Source organism: Coregonus lavaretus (genome assembly GCF_964263955.1).
Source record: "Coregonus lavaretus genome assembly, chromosome: 1".
In the NCBI taxonomy this organism is placed as follows: Eukaryota; Metazoa; Chordata; class Actinopteri; order Salmoniformes; family Salmonidae; genus Coregonus; species Coregonus lavaretus.
The window spans coordinates 26,762,756-26,776,923 of NC_139988.1; the positions used below are offsets into that span (position 1 = coordinate 26,762,756).

The following is a 14,168-nucleotide window of genomic DNA, read 5'->3' on the forward strand; positions in this document are numbered from 1 at the left end:
CATAACAAATATAGAAAAAAATAAGTTATCACCTAGGTTAACTTTACTCAATAGTAGCAACCCATTTTCATCCTGATGAAATCTAAGTTCCCTAAGGGCTATCAAGAAGCATCAAGTTCTGTGACAACTTCATGCTTTTATTTTTCGAGGGACAGACAATCATTGACAACCAAGAACAACATTCCAATGTTTATTGAAACACAAATGTCTTTCTTTTGTTTTCTCTACTTATTGTTATAAAAAAAAGAGTTCATGTTATAAAAAAAATTAAACATTTCTGGGAGGAAATTACACAATCATATGGTTGTCTTTTGTCGGAGGTCACAGATGTGGAGCCCCTTCAATATCTACCATAGGGATGTTCTCTGTAGCCCACTCGTGAGATCCTTGCTGCTGGGGCTTTGAGCGTCGGACGGGTTGTAGTCCACTCCTCTTCTGCAAGAGGTAGAGTTCAGACAACATTATATGCTGTAGTAAGATACTAACTCAAATCAAGTGCAAAGTAAGGAACTACTGTAATATTCTGTGGTAGACCAAATACAAACTATAGTAAGTCAAAGACAAACTAAGCTTTGAGTTCAATCCAACCTGTCTAATGAATGCTTATGTTTTGTTTACTACTACCTGTACACACGTGTCTAATTGTGACAGATATTTCTGTTTGCCAAAGTTTATCTGTAGGTAAGTAATAAAGCAGCAAATACATTTTCCCTGTAGAAATTGGTCTTGGTCAATGACCAATTCAATGATTCCCATCACAGACTTGCTTTTGCTTCACGCTCGCTGTTCTTTCCACTTCAATGGTTGAGTATGCAATGTCACCCTAATTTAATGAGCAATTAGCATCTTCATAACACGTGCTGGGATCAACGCTCCATGAAGCTTACAGAACATACAATACAGAGTAGTGTGCCCCTAGCCACATCCACATTTCATACCAAGTAATAAGACCAAGTAATTATATTTCTATGGGCAATACTGCATCACATGATACTATTACAGTGAGGGAAAAAAGTATTTGATCCCCTGCTGATTTTGTACGTTTGCCCACTGACAAAGACATGATCAGTCTATAATTTTAATGGTAGGTTTATTTGAACAGTGAGAGACAGAATAACAAAACAAAAATCCAGAAAAATGCATGTCAAAAATGTTATAAATTGATTTGCATTTTAATGAGGGAAATAAGTATTTGACCCCTCTCCAAAACATGACTTAGTACTTGGTGGCAAAACCCTTGTTGGCAATTACAGAGGTCAGACGTTTCTTGTAGTTGGCCACCAGGTTTGCACACATCTCAGGAGGGATTTTGTCCCACTCCTCTTTGCAGATCTTCTCCAAGTCATTAAGGTTTCGAGCCTGACGTTTGGCAACTCGAACCTTCAGCTCCCTCCACAGATTTTCTATGGGATTAAGTTCTGGAGACTGGCTAGGCCACTCCAGGACCTTAATGTGCTTCTTCTTAAGCCACTCCTTTGTTGCCTTGGCCGTGTGTTTTGGGTCATTGTCATGCTGGAATACCCATCCACGACCCATTTTCAATCCCCTGGCTGAGGGAAGGAGGTTCTCACCCAAGATTTTACGGTACATGGCCCCGTCCATCGTCCCTTTGATGCGGTGAAGTTGTCCTGTCCCCTTAGCAGAAAAACACCCCCAAAGCATAATGTTTCCACCTCCATGTTTGACGGTGGGGATGGTGTTCTTGGGGTCATAGGCAGCATTCCTCCTCCTCCAAACACGGCGAGTTGAGTTGATGCCAAAGAGCTCCATTTTGGTCTCATCTGACGACAACACTTTCACCCAGTTCTCCTCTGAATCATTCAGATGTTCATTGGCAAACTTCAGACGGGCATGTATATGTGCTTTCTTGAGCAGGGGGACCTTGCGGGCGCTGCAAGATTTGTTTTCTTGGTGACTATGGTCCCAGCTGCCTTGAGATCATTGACAAGATCCTCCCGTGTAGTTCTGGGCTGATTCTTCACCGTTCTCATGATCATTGCAACTCCACAAGGTGAGATCTTGCATGGAGCCCCAGGCCGAGGGAGATTGACAGTTCTTTTGTCTTTCTTCCATTTGGGAATAATCGCACCAACTGTTTTCACCTTCTCACCAAGCTGCTTGGTGATAGTCTTGTAGCCCATTCCAGCCTTGTGTCTGACATCCAATCTTGTCCCTGACATCCTTGGAGAGCTCTTTGGTCTTGGCCATGGTGGAGAGTTTGGAATCTGATTGATTGATTGCTTCTGTGGACAGGTGTCTTTTATACAGGTAACAAGCTGAGATTAGGAGCACTCCCTTTAAGAGTGTGCTCCTAATCTCAGCTCGTTACCTGTATAAAAGACACCTGGGAGCCAGAAATCTTTCTGATTGAGAGGGGGTTAAATACTTATTTCTCTCCTTAAAATGTAAATCAATTTATAACATTTTTGACATGCGTTTTTCTGGATATTTTTGTTTGTTATTCTGTCTCTCACTGTTCAATTAAACCTACCATTAAAATTATAGACTGATCATTTCTTTGTCAGTGGGCAAACGTACAAAATCAGCAGGGGATCACATACTTTTTTTCCTCACTGTATGTGTATAAGGCAATACCATGTAACTTGTTGTCACATGGGATGGGAATATAGCTGCTAGGGGAGCTGCAAATGGGTTACACTAATACAGGCTATTCAAACCATAGAAAATCCTTGTCATATCTTGGTCATTAACCCTTCTTAACAAGGGTATGCATGTCCATAAGAGTATTCTCAGGTCCTTGTTTTCTGCCGTAGGTACCACTGGGGCTACTGCTCTCAGCACAGTAAATTAATTACATGAGCGTTCTGTCCTCTGTCGGCCCAAAACTGAGCTCTGGCTCATTCAGGCTGTAGTTTCAAGTTTCAATGTAGTTTCAAGTTTAATGTCACATGCACAAGTACAATGAAATGCCTTTCTTGCAAGCTCTAAACCCAACAAGGCAGTAATCAATATCAATGTAGAACAAAAAATAACACGAGAAAACAGGTTCAGTTCCAATACCATATTTACAATGTGCAGCGATACTGGAGTGGTAGAGGTAGATATGATGTGTGTGTGTGTGTGTGTGTGTTGGAGTGTCAGTGTGTGTGAGTGTGTAGAGTCCTGTGAGTGTGCATAGAGACAGCGATTTAAAATAAATCAAATAAAGGTTCAACTCAGATAGTCCGGGTAGCCATTTTGTTAGCTATTTAGCAGTCTTATGGCTTGGGGATAGAACCTGTTCAGGAGCCCGTTGGTGTCAGACTTGATGCACCAGTACCGCTTGTCGTGCGGAAGCAGAGAGAACAGTCTATGGCTGGGGTGGCTGGAGCTCATTTTTTTGAGTCAAATTACATAAAGAGCAAATTCCTTCGCTGTGCAGAGCTCTGGTTCTATGTCGTAAAGTGTTTATGGAGCAGAAAATCAAATCATTGGTTTTTGTTGCGTCCACACTTCAGCACCCTGGTGCACAATTCATCGTGCTGAAAATGAATGACCGTGTTGTAGCAGACCCACACTGGAAACCTGCTTCAGTGGAGAGCAGAGGGCTCAGAGCCAAGAGCAGAAGCATCCCTGATCTGGTATCCAATCTAATCCACAATGAGGGCACATGTTCAAAAGGCAGAACGCTGGCGGAACATCCACCTCCACCTTCTCAATAGGCATCAGTCAGGCTTCTGGGCCTTCACTGGCGCACATTGTGCTGTGCTGCATCTCTAATCAAATCCTGGCCTGTAGCTAGCTTGCTAGCCAAAAGGTATGATGGGCAATGCATACAGAAGCTGATCCTTGGACCTGAATGATGCAGGTTGACCTTTGTCATGAATCTTGCTCTGGAGGCAGAACTGAGCGATTTCCGCTAGATGGGCCAGCTGCAAAGTCAAAATTGTCTATAACGTAATAATTCTTGAAAAAAAGGGCTTTTGGGTCTTAATTTAAGGTTAGGGTTAGGCATTAGGGTTAGCAGTGTGGTTAAGGTTAGGGTTAAGGTTAGCGTTAAGTTTAAAATCAGATTTTATGACTTTGTGGCTGTGCAAGCTAGTGACCACCAGGGCAAGATTCATGACAATAAATGCCAATGTTCCTGAATGACCAGGCCTAGGCCAAAACTATGGGGCATCTTTCTTTATCTCTCAGCTGTGAAACATTATCTCCTCTATGGATAGTGATGGAGGAGCTGCCAGTATTGTCCAGTGAGAGCTGGGGGCCATGACTGTGTCACATCAAAGCCTAGCAGGTAGTCCCATTTAAGGGAAGGAGAAGCCATAGAGGTTTTATAATGGAGGTGAATTGAGGCCATGATAGCCTTGGTTTTACATTGACATTTTAGTCATTTAGCAGACGCTCTTATCCAGAGCGACTTACAGGAGCAATTAGGGTTAAGTGCCCTGCTCAAGGGCACATCGACAGATTTTTCACCTAGTCGGCTCGGGGATTAGAACCTTTTAAAGACCTCTCATGAATATTTAAGCATTGGAAATAACACAGAGATATTGCCCTTTAAGAGAGTCGGTTTGTGTCCTTCATTTCAGGGCTTTGGAACAGTGTAAATAAAATAAGTAAATGCGCTATGCTTTTACCGTAATTGTTGTAGGCTTCGTCATTGGTTCCATGGCCATATTCGTAATATTCAGAAATGCTGAAAAATAAAAAAGGTTATTAAAAAACAATGTTGAGACAAATAGGAGCATAATAACTTCCATTAGTCAAGCTCTTTACAAAGGGCATTGGGCCTCTCACTAATGCAGTAAAGTATATATTTTGGTGAGAACATCTCAGAGAGTATGACTCATCATTGTAACACCACAACCAACTACGCCACTTTCTTATGGCACCCTCACAGTAAACAATGCTGCGATGCCAATTCATGATTCTGTATTCCAAAATCGTTTTAGATTAACTGCCGTCCTGATTGACTGTCTAATACAAATGGTACGGTTATTTAGAAGGGGGGAACATGGGACCCTAATACTGATTATGTTAGTCCAATATTTACAGATGGAACTGAAATAGTAAAAAAATAAAATCCTCTCATTAAATATATTGTACATTGTGTTCATTTTTTTAAATCCCCATTTAATGATTTAAACTGTAGATTTAATTTGAAGCCATGTGTGAAGTACAGTATATTGCAAATACAAAAATTATAAAGGAAACACAGGTATAACAATACTTAATATGCAATAAGTTAAAAAGTGCTAAAGGGCTTATCTGAAACGGCCAAACTTCCCTAAAAACCTTCTGAATAAGACAAAGTGCCTTCAGGAGAGGTTGTTTCACAGTAATATTGCAAATACTGCAGTTAAGAACAAAAATCTATATTGGGGAGGAAGACAAAGACTGAGAAATTGGCAATGTTCTAAATGAACGAGAATGGTCTGTGTGCCCAGTATGTGCACATGTATGCCACCGAGTTTCATACTTCATCAAAATAACGTTTACCTTGCAATAAGAGGAACACTTAAGTAAGCGAAGCATGCCTTCTGTTAGCTAACTCACCTCTTTGACTGATTGCTGTAGTTCTCCTCATAGGCATCATAACTCTGGTCATCATATTCACCGTCATATCCATCATCATAGCCCTGCAGGTCAAAGAAAAAGCATGCTGCATAAGAAACCTCTGCCTATGTAAAAGCATCTCTGTTTCAAACCTAGCAGGAGTCTTAATTGTTTAGGGTTGGGACATTAAAAAATCAATGCTTAATTCCATGGGCGAAAGATCTCTGTTACACATATAGCCCCTGAATGGGAGGGGGGACAACACTAAATCATGTCTAACACGGACTATTGATTAGGGTTTGTGGGGAAGCTGTCTTGCTAGCAGGGTGTATCAGACACTCTGTTCATCTCTGACCTTTATCCAACACTAATACAGCCTTTACTCTTGATCAGTGACTATTGTAATGATCAACACAGAGAAACACTAATACAGCCTTTACTCTTGATCAGTGACTATTGTAATGATCAACACAGAGAAACACTAATACAGCCTTTACTCTTGATCAGTGACTATTGTCATGATCAACCCAGAGAAAAAAGTAACTTCAATATAGACCTGCTGCTCATCAATGACGTAAACAGTAATAATGTAGTAAAATACATATATACTGTGTATAAACATGATACTCTAAGGTCTGACAACAAAGTATATCAATCAGGCTGTACATGATCTAATTATTGTAGACTGTAGAGTATTTTGTACCCAAGGAATGAGGAAAGCATATAAAAGGAGGAATCAACTGCTATTCGCTTCATTGCTATTTAGTTAAAGTCCATACTACAATACAGTCTGTTCTCTTTCTGTAGATGTAGAAACAACACTTGCTATTCATGAGTCATGATTGCGAAACACTTTCCTCAGACTTCACTGTCTAAAACACCCACAATTCCCAGAGAGCGATTGTTTCAGCAATGGTCTTCTTATTTTTAGTTCTAATACTTATATGATCATGTTTACTGTAATGTCTTCCCAGACACTGGAGAAGACAGGAAAATAGGCATACAGTATATTTTCCTTTAATGAGCCTGGCTGCACAGAGGCTGCAGACAGTCAGCGTTCATATTATGACAAGGCTGTTGTAGCAGACCCAGGCTCCAGGCTGAGCTACTCTTTTCAAAGTGTGCTGCTGCTGTTTAATACTCTCTGCTGTCACTGCCATGTTTATTTCTGGACCTTCTATCTCCTCTGTCACATTTCTGAAGGTGAAGCCACTTTCTAATCATTGGATCTTGCTTATTTAAAGCTTTTTGGTTGGTTTTCGAAGTGCATAATTTCTGTCAATCATCATTCTGTCATCTCCCGGGGTCTTCTAATCCTGGTACTCACACAAAACATGTCTGCCATTGCAAATTACAGTCTGCCATCACAGTCAAATTGTTTTCTCTTCCTTTTGGTTGATTAATAGCTTCAATATTCATCGATGTTGGGGGATCTTTTTGTTTAGAACTAGTATACATATAATTATTCAAATTCAGCTGATAAACACTTTGCATTCATAGCAAATGCTGATGTCACTGTCAGTATAAATGAACTGGTGACAGTTCGCCTCAGAACAACTTAACTGTGAAGAAGTTTAATCATAGAAAGTCATGATCATCCTCTGACTGTTTTAATAACCTACCAGAAAAATGCAATACAAGGGTTTGGTGCTGCAATAATAACCCTGCAATAATCTTCTCCAAAGATATTAATAACAATACTATCCAACTACATGGATAGCTCTATTGTTATGAAAACCACTTCTGCCAAGACTTTCATGCTAGAATACTCAACAGCTGCCTTATGACAGACAGTCTTCATTTAACTTTAATAATTCCTTTCCCTCACAGTTTCTTGTAATAAATATGAAATAACATCCTCTATTTGGTGTTGTTGGCTTTGCCATTGCACTGTTTTAATAACACATGCTACAGTAGCTTCTCTACATAAAGTATGTTCAATAAAAAAAAGAGATGGAAAAAGTTGTCAAATGAAGCTTTAGTCTACTGAGACACCCGCCTGTCTCTTTTGTTGGCTCAAGACTATTTCAATTCTGCTTTGGGCTCTTGTGTGGCTTTATAAGAGTATGAACATGGATTTGACTAAATTAAAATTAGGGATTATGTCAGGGATTAAGTTGTTCAGGGGATCTAATCTCACTTCCTCTCTCTATGAGTATTTTTCCATAATGACAGGGTCAGAGGCCTACCTATCTCACTAATTGACCGCTTTGTTAGCATTCCCGGCTGACAGAATGCTCCACATCACCTCGGCACTGTTTGCCGCTGACATGTAAAACAGTCAGGGGAGAGACGGCCAGGATCATGTCAATATAGGACAATTCTGCAATTACATATTACCGCAATTTCAAGGTTATCATGTACTTGCGTTGTAACAAAATGGAATGTAATTATCCCTACATTCTCCAGACATTCTTTTCATGGCAAGGTCCTAAAAACAAACAAAAATGATTTGATGACAGATTACTTTCACTCATTACGTATAATACATGTACTGCTTTCCAATTTCCACTACCATGACAGCTACTATGAATGACTTCTGATGACGTTTTTTCTATGGAAAAAACATAATTAAAAATGAAAATGTGACCTGATCTGTGAACTGTTCCTAACTACGTTGGATGTCAAAGATGAGATGCGGTCTAGCAGTTTTTGATTGGCTACTGTCCTGCTACAGTATCACTATATCAATATCACTTATCTTTAAAGTACATGCTTGTTTACAGAGCCCTAGATTTTCACCTCGCTGACCTTTACATGGTCTTGCAAGACGCAATGCATAACGGTTGCTGCGGTCGGCCGGGCCCTCTAGTTAATGAAGCATGATCCTTATATTTCAACACTCATTTGAAAAACCAATTAACGCTGGTGCTATTGAACAAGCCAGGAGGAAATAAATCAAGTGTTAACACATGGGCTGGAGAGTCCTGGCTCACTGTAATTAGGACAGCGAGGAGTGTAAGGAGCTAAAGGCCCTCAGCTCTATGCTTTATTATCAATTGACAACCTGTATGTCCCATGACAGTGACTGATCTGCACACGGCTGCCTCTGAATGCAGAGCCCCGAAAAGGAGAAAGGAGTGTAAATGAGTGGTGGGTTCCTTTGTCTTTCTGCTTCAATCCAGTTTTTCTGACTGAACGGACTTGATTTTACTCCTATGCATATTCAAGCGACACACTCTGCTTTATGCATTTCACTTTTATTGCAGCATGTGAGAGACATAAAAAGAATCCACAAAAAGGGAGTACTTCACAAGCTGTTATTCAGTCTGGGAGTAATATAAAGTAACATAATAAATATACAAATCCAAATAGTAAAGACCTTGGTTAGCACCGTTCTCATTACCAAATAGGGTTATGGTCATTACTGGTCTCATAGAGAAATAAGAATACATTGTATTTGCATATTTGTAAATTTTTGGGGGGAGTTTTCCTCCTCTTCTAAGGCTGTCAGGATCCCTTGGATTACAACTGATACCAAGGCTTTTGGGTATTCCGCCTACTTCTAAGTCAAGAGTATGAAATTATTAAACAATCTATTTGAGGTGTGTGTCTTACATGTGTTTTATTAAACAGGGGAGTTGTACATGGAGAATTATATTTCCATAATTAGTTCACAAATAGAAACTCAGCAGTGTAACCAAGCCTATTGTTAAAAAGCAATTATTCCAGACGTGCATGCCATCCTTAAAGGTAGCCCAAGAAAATCAATTTTGTTCCATTTTATCATGCATGGTGTTCCTAGAATGCAAGCTTTTTCCCTATGTAGAATAGTGAGCATAAAACATAGGGTGCGTAAAAGAGCTACATCAATGCTGTATCTGACACCACATTTGAGAAATACACACATTGGTTCAACTATTAGAATTTCACGTATCTTTGGAGTCTATGAAATAGATCACATAGAGAAAATAGTCTGTTCCATTTCCACAGTGTGACGTTGTGCTATTATATCTATTCTGTTCGGTGATAAATATATATTTTCTTCAAAGCCTCACCAAGCCCTGCATTTAATCACATTATGGCATTCTCTGCGTAGCCTCTGCAGAGTTGGAGTGTTCAGGTTTAACACTAAGAAATACAATACACATTCTTTTCTTTTCTTTTTTCATGTGTATTATTTGTGGTCTGCCATCAGAGACCGAGTATCCGATTTAGTTTTGGCCTTAAGTTTTGGCCTAAAGCACACATGAATCTGGTTTGGATCTTGGCCAATGATCTCGGACCAGAGTGTTGAGCTTAGTTTAGGTCTGGATCAGACCTGGGTTCAAATACTGTTTAAAATATTTCAATTACTTTCACATACATTTCAAAGTAAGTAAAAATACAATAGTTCAATGTGGAATTTATTTGGAAATACATTTTTGAAAGTATTGGCATGTATTTGAAAATATTCAAATACACATTTTTAAATACTCCATGCATTTGAACCTAGGTGTGTTTGGGCCTCGGTGTATTAAGGCATGTATTTGAACCCAGGTCTGGTCTGGATCTGGGTCTCAAGGGGTCTGGTCTAGACATCTATTATCAAGCCCAAATCATGGAATCCCAATCATAACACCTACCAAAAACTTTTGTGACGCTCTGACAGTTTAGAAACAATTCAGTTCTGCCACTTCCAGTTATGCCATAGTTGGCAAGCCAGTAAATTAGCTTGATGAAACAGCAAACCACTACATTTGCTCTGAAGTGAGTGAATTGTTGTTTGGCTGAAAGTGGGAGTGGGTGACAGTGAAAGCAGGAAAATAAACCGTCTTTAGCTGTGCTGATCCATGGAAGAGCTATGATTACCTGGATTTCAATAAGTTGATTTGTTTAAACAAAGGAAGAGGTAAAGCCATGCAACATGATGTTTATTCATATTCTGTTACGGCATAAGCTAGGTAAATCTACGGGATACAAAAACAACAATTCATATGCAGATCAATGATATTTCGAGATCTAGAAAAGCACTCAAATACAAAAATACCAATCACAACAATGAGGGAATGTCTGTGCTGTCACTTCTTTTTACACTGTATATAATGTTGCAAAATATAGAGCAAGAATGGAACCTTGAAATTCTCTCTCTATCTCTCTTTCTCTCTCTATCTCTCTCTCTCTCGCTATGCATTGCAGCAGTGAATCAATACTATGCCTAACAGGTGCGATTATGGTCATTGTACCAGTATCAGTTTTATGAGGGAGACTGACAACTTGACAGAGGCCATAGCTTCCTCTGGAGAAATTCCTTTTACACAACTAGAAGCGTGACATAGACTGACCAGGTGAATCCAGGTGAAAGCTATGATCCCTTCATGATGTCACCGGTTAAATCCACTTCAATCAGTGTAGATGAAGGGGATGACAGGTTAAAGAAGGCATTTTAAACCTTGAGACAATTGAGACATTGATTGTGTATGTCTGCCATTCAGAGGGTGAATGGGCAAGAAAAAATATTTAAGTGCCTTTGAATGGGGTACGGTAGTAGGTGCCAGGCGCACTGGTTTGAGTGTGTCAAGAACTGCAACGCTGCTGGGTTTTTCACACTCAACAGTTTCCTGTGTATATCAAGAATGGTCCACCACCCAAAGGACATCCAGCCAATTTGACACAACTGTGGGCAGCATTGGAGTCAACATGGGCCAGCATCCCTATGGAACGCTTTCGACACCTTGTAGAGTCCATGCCCCGACGAATTGAGGCTGTTCTGAATGCAAAAGGGGGTGCAACTCAATATCAGGAAGGTTCCTATTGTTTTGTACACTCAGTGTATATTCAGTATTCAGCATATACAGTATGTCTTTTCAAAGACAAATAGAGGAAAGTAGCGACAGGAAAAAACACCCAATAATTTCTGTTGATTTATCTTGACCATGACCATATTCTGCACCCCCACCAAGGAGAAGGAGGTAGTGGATGAGGACAGAGAACAGTCGCTAAGGCATCACAGCATCCTGTACACTTCAGTGGGAAAAAATACCTTGACCTTATAGAGAGAGAGGTCTGCCTACACTCTGGGAAAAACACTTTGAGAGAAAATGAACTACTGGAGTAGAGGATAGAGCAAGGTGAGATTCGTGGGGGGAAAAATAAGAGGGGAAAACATTTTCAGGACAAACTCCTTCATTCTTTAATCCCCTGGTATCTGTCTGTGCTCCCACCTTCACTCCCAACCCCCAATTACTGGAGAGAAAACTGTCCAGCTTTTTGCCTCTCAAGAAATACACAGGCTCTCGCTCAGAACTCAATTCGGTTTTGGTAATGAGACTGTGCTTGTGCATTTCCCCATGCAGACAGGCCAATCTGCCAATTGCCAGCACACACAGAGACTTCGCATAGCGGGAAAGCTCGGTGGAAATTGACTCGTGAAAATGTAGCTTTTTTCATTAGGTTACAATTGAATATGATTTTGAATTTCCCCGAAATCTGAGGATTTTTTTTTATTCTAAACTTGCGAATTGTTCTTTATCTCTTTAGCATCATGTCTTATAAAGTAAATATTTTCCATTTAGTCTCGTGGCAATAAAAAAGAGCTGTATAATTTTGTTTATGTGATTTCAGTTATATGGACTGAAAACAACTTGCACACAGTAAGGCTGGGATTGAATGGACTGTGTTTTTACAGCCTACCCTTTTATGTTTCATTAACCATAGAGCAGCAACTGATGTGTATTTTGATATTTACCTCAGCAGATTTCAGAAGAAGGTATCATAAACTCAATTGAGGTGAAACGTTTAATATCTTTCTGCTTGTCAGATATTCTCTGGCATTAACAGCTACCTCATTATATAAGGTTTTCAGTAGTTGTTTTTTCTATTTGTTTGCTGTTGCTGTGTAGAGGTACCCTTGGCCTATTTAATATGACACTTTGGCAATGGATCATCTCTTCCAGATGTTCACCTTTGTTCAACACAACTTTCCATAAAGTATGTACACAGTATGACCTGACTTTCTTTTTAAGATGGAAGGTGGTCCCCTGTCATCAATCACTTATTCAACATCACAATTTACAAGTGGAGCAAAGTGGGTCAGACTTACGTAGTCGTCGTATGATTCGTGTGTGACGGGTAACAGAGGGGGTCTGTATCCGGGGTTCCCTGGTGTTCCCCTGGCCCTGGGAGCAGGTACTCCTCTCGCTAATGTGGCTTGTGTCAGTGCACTCCGCGTACCCGCTGTCCCCCTGGGTGCAACTGCCCCCCTGCCTGGTGGAGGAGGGGGGGCTGCGCCTCCCCGTCCCCTGTTTAAAAATCAAAACATTGATGAGAGATTAGATCACAACATGATATTACGTAGTCTGGCCATCTTGAACATTGACATTGTCCCTTGTGAATTAAGTATATTCAAAAAGCACATTTGTAGTGTACTCCAAATATGTTGAGCAACATACCGATGTAGGATCTTAATATATGATCACCCTATTGGACATGTAGAACTTCTAGTGTATTTGAGGTTTTAAAAGGCTTCTGAAGTTTGTAATTTCCACTTTAAAATGTCAGACTTGATTTTCCCTTAAGAAAGAAGTATCAACTCTTACACAAATGTCCATTCATTATAATCCACATAATAAGTCACATTTCCTGTTGCTGCAGGATTATTTCCCCGCTGTAGCAAACTGGCTCAAATTAAGAACCTACATTTATAGACCAGAAACCACCACTATGGGTATTGATGGCATTTCGAAAATGATTGTTATCCAATGTGGAAATGAAATGGTCCTCTCTTGATTTCAAACAACTACGTGCAACAATGGAATGGAAATTCATCAATCAGAATACCAAGGCAGCAAGTGCTGACCTCAACACTTGTTTCTAATGTATGCAGATACAATATTACAGACTGCCTCAGTCACAAGCTTGAGTGTTGCCAAGTGGAAGATAAGCATAACCTTTTCTGCTCAGATATAGTCATAATGATGTTTGAAGCAGAACAGTTATCATATCACTTTTCTCCCAGACAAGCTATTCATTCAGACGCTGCACTGTTATTCCAATGACCTGGGGAAGCAGCTCTACCTACATTTGTAGAGAATCCTCATCACCATCTGTCGCACATCTCTGTAGAATACAACCCTTCCAGCAACCCGGAAACATTCCCAGAACATTAGCATTCCCATTAAGTTATGGTTTGCTAACATTAGGATGATAACGTCCCACAAACATTCAAATAATGTTTTTGACCACCCCCACCAAAAATTTAAATTATTTATATCCTTGGAATGTTCACAACATCTGTAAAAACTACCACAGAACATTCCCCCAAGGTTGTCATAAGGTTGCCAGGGAATATAATAACACAATGTTCTGGTAATGTTCTTAGAACATACTGCCGCAACATAATGTGGGAGCAATAGAAGTGGTTCTGAGGAAACATTACAGGAATAAATGTCCAATAAATTGTCATGTGATTCCAAATATTTGCCTTATGTGTTTCTACATGGACTGTTGTACAACTAACATCCTCAACAGTAAGATAACACTAACACAACTAACATCCTCAACAGTAAGATAACACTAACACAACTAACATCCTCAACAGTAAAATAACACTAACACATGAAATAACCCTGTTCAAAACTTCATTGTATCATTCTGGGCAAATAGGAACAACATTCTAAGAACATTGAGGGAATGTTTTGTGCACCCTGATAAAAACATTGTAAGAATGTCATCACAACTGGACAGATTTT

General features: G+C 39.9%; 1 pseudogene across 1 annotated transcript in view; it reads right to left on the reverse strand.

Moving 5' to 3' along the window:
* Positions 1-321: 321 nt before the first annotated feature.
* Positions 322-14,168, reverse strand: part of LOC311148389 (KH domain-containing, RNA-binding, signal transduction-associated protein 2-like) — a 97,765-nt pseudogene continuing 83,918 nt past the window's right edge. Inside the window, exons 6-10 of the transcript in view lie at positions 12,521-12,719; positions 5,500-5,582; positions 4,581-4,639; positions 4,152-4,230; positions 322-435 (exon numbers count right to left, since the gene is read on the reverse strand). The product of the transcript in view is annotated as a KH domain-containing, RNA-binding, signal transduction-associated protein 2-like (transcript). The remainder of the gene's footprint in view (positions 436-4,151; positions 4,231-4,580; positions 4,640-5,499; positions 5,583-12,520; positions 12,720-14,168) is intronic.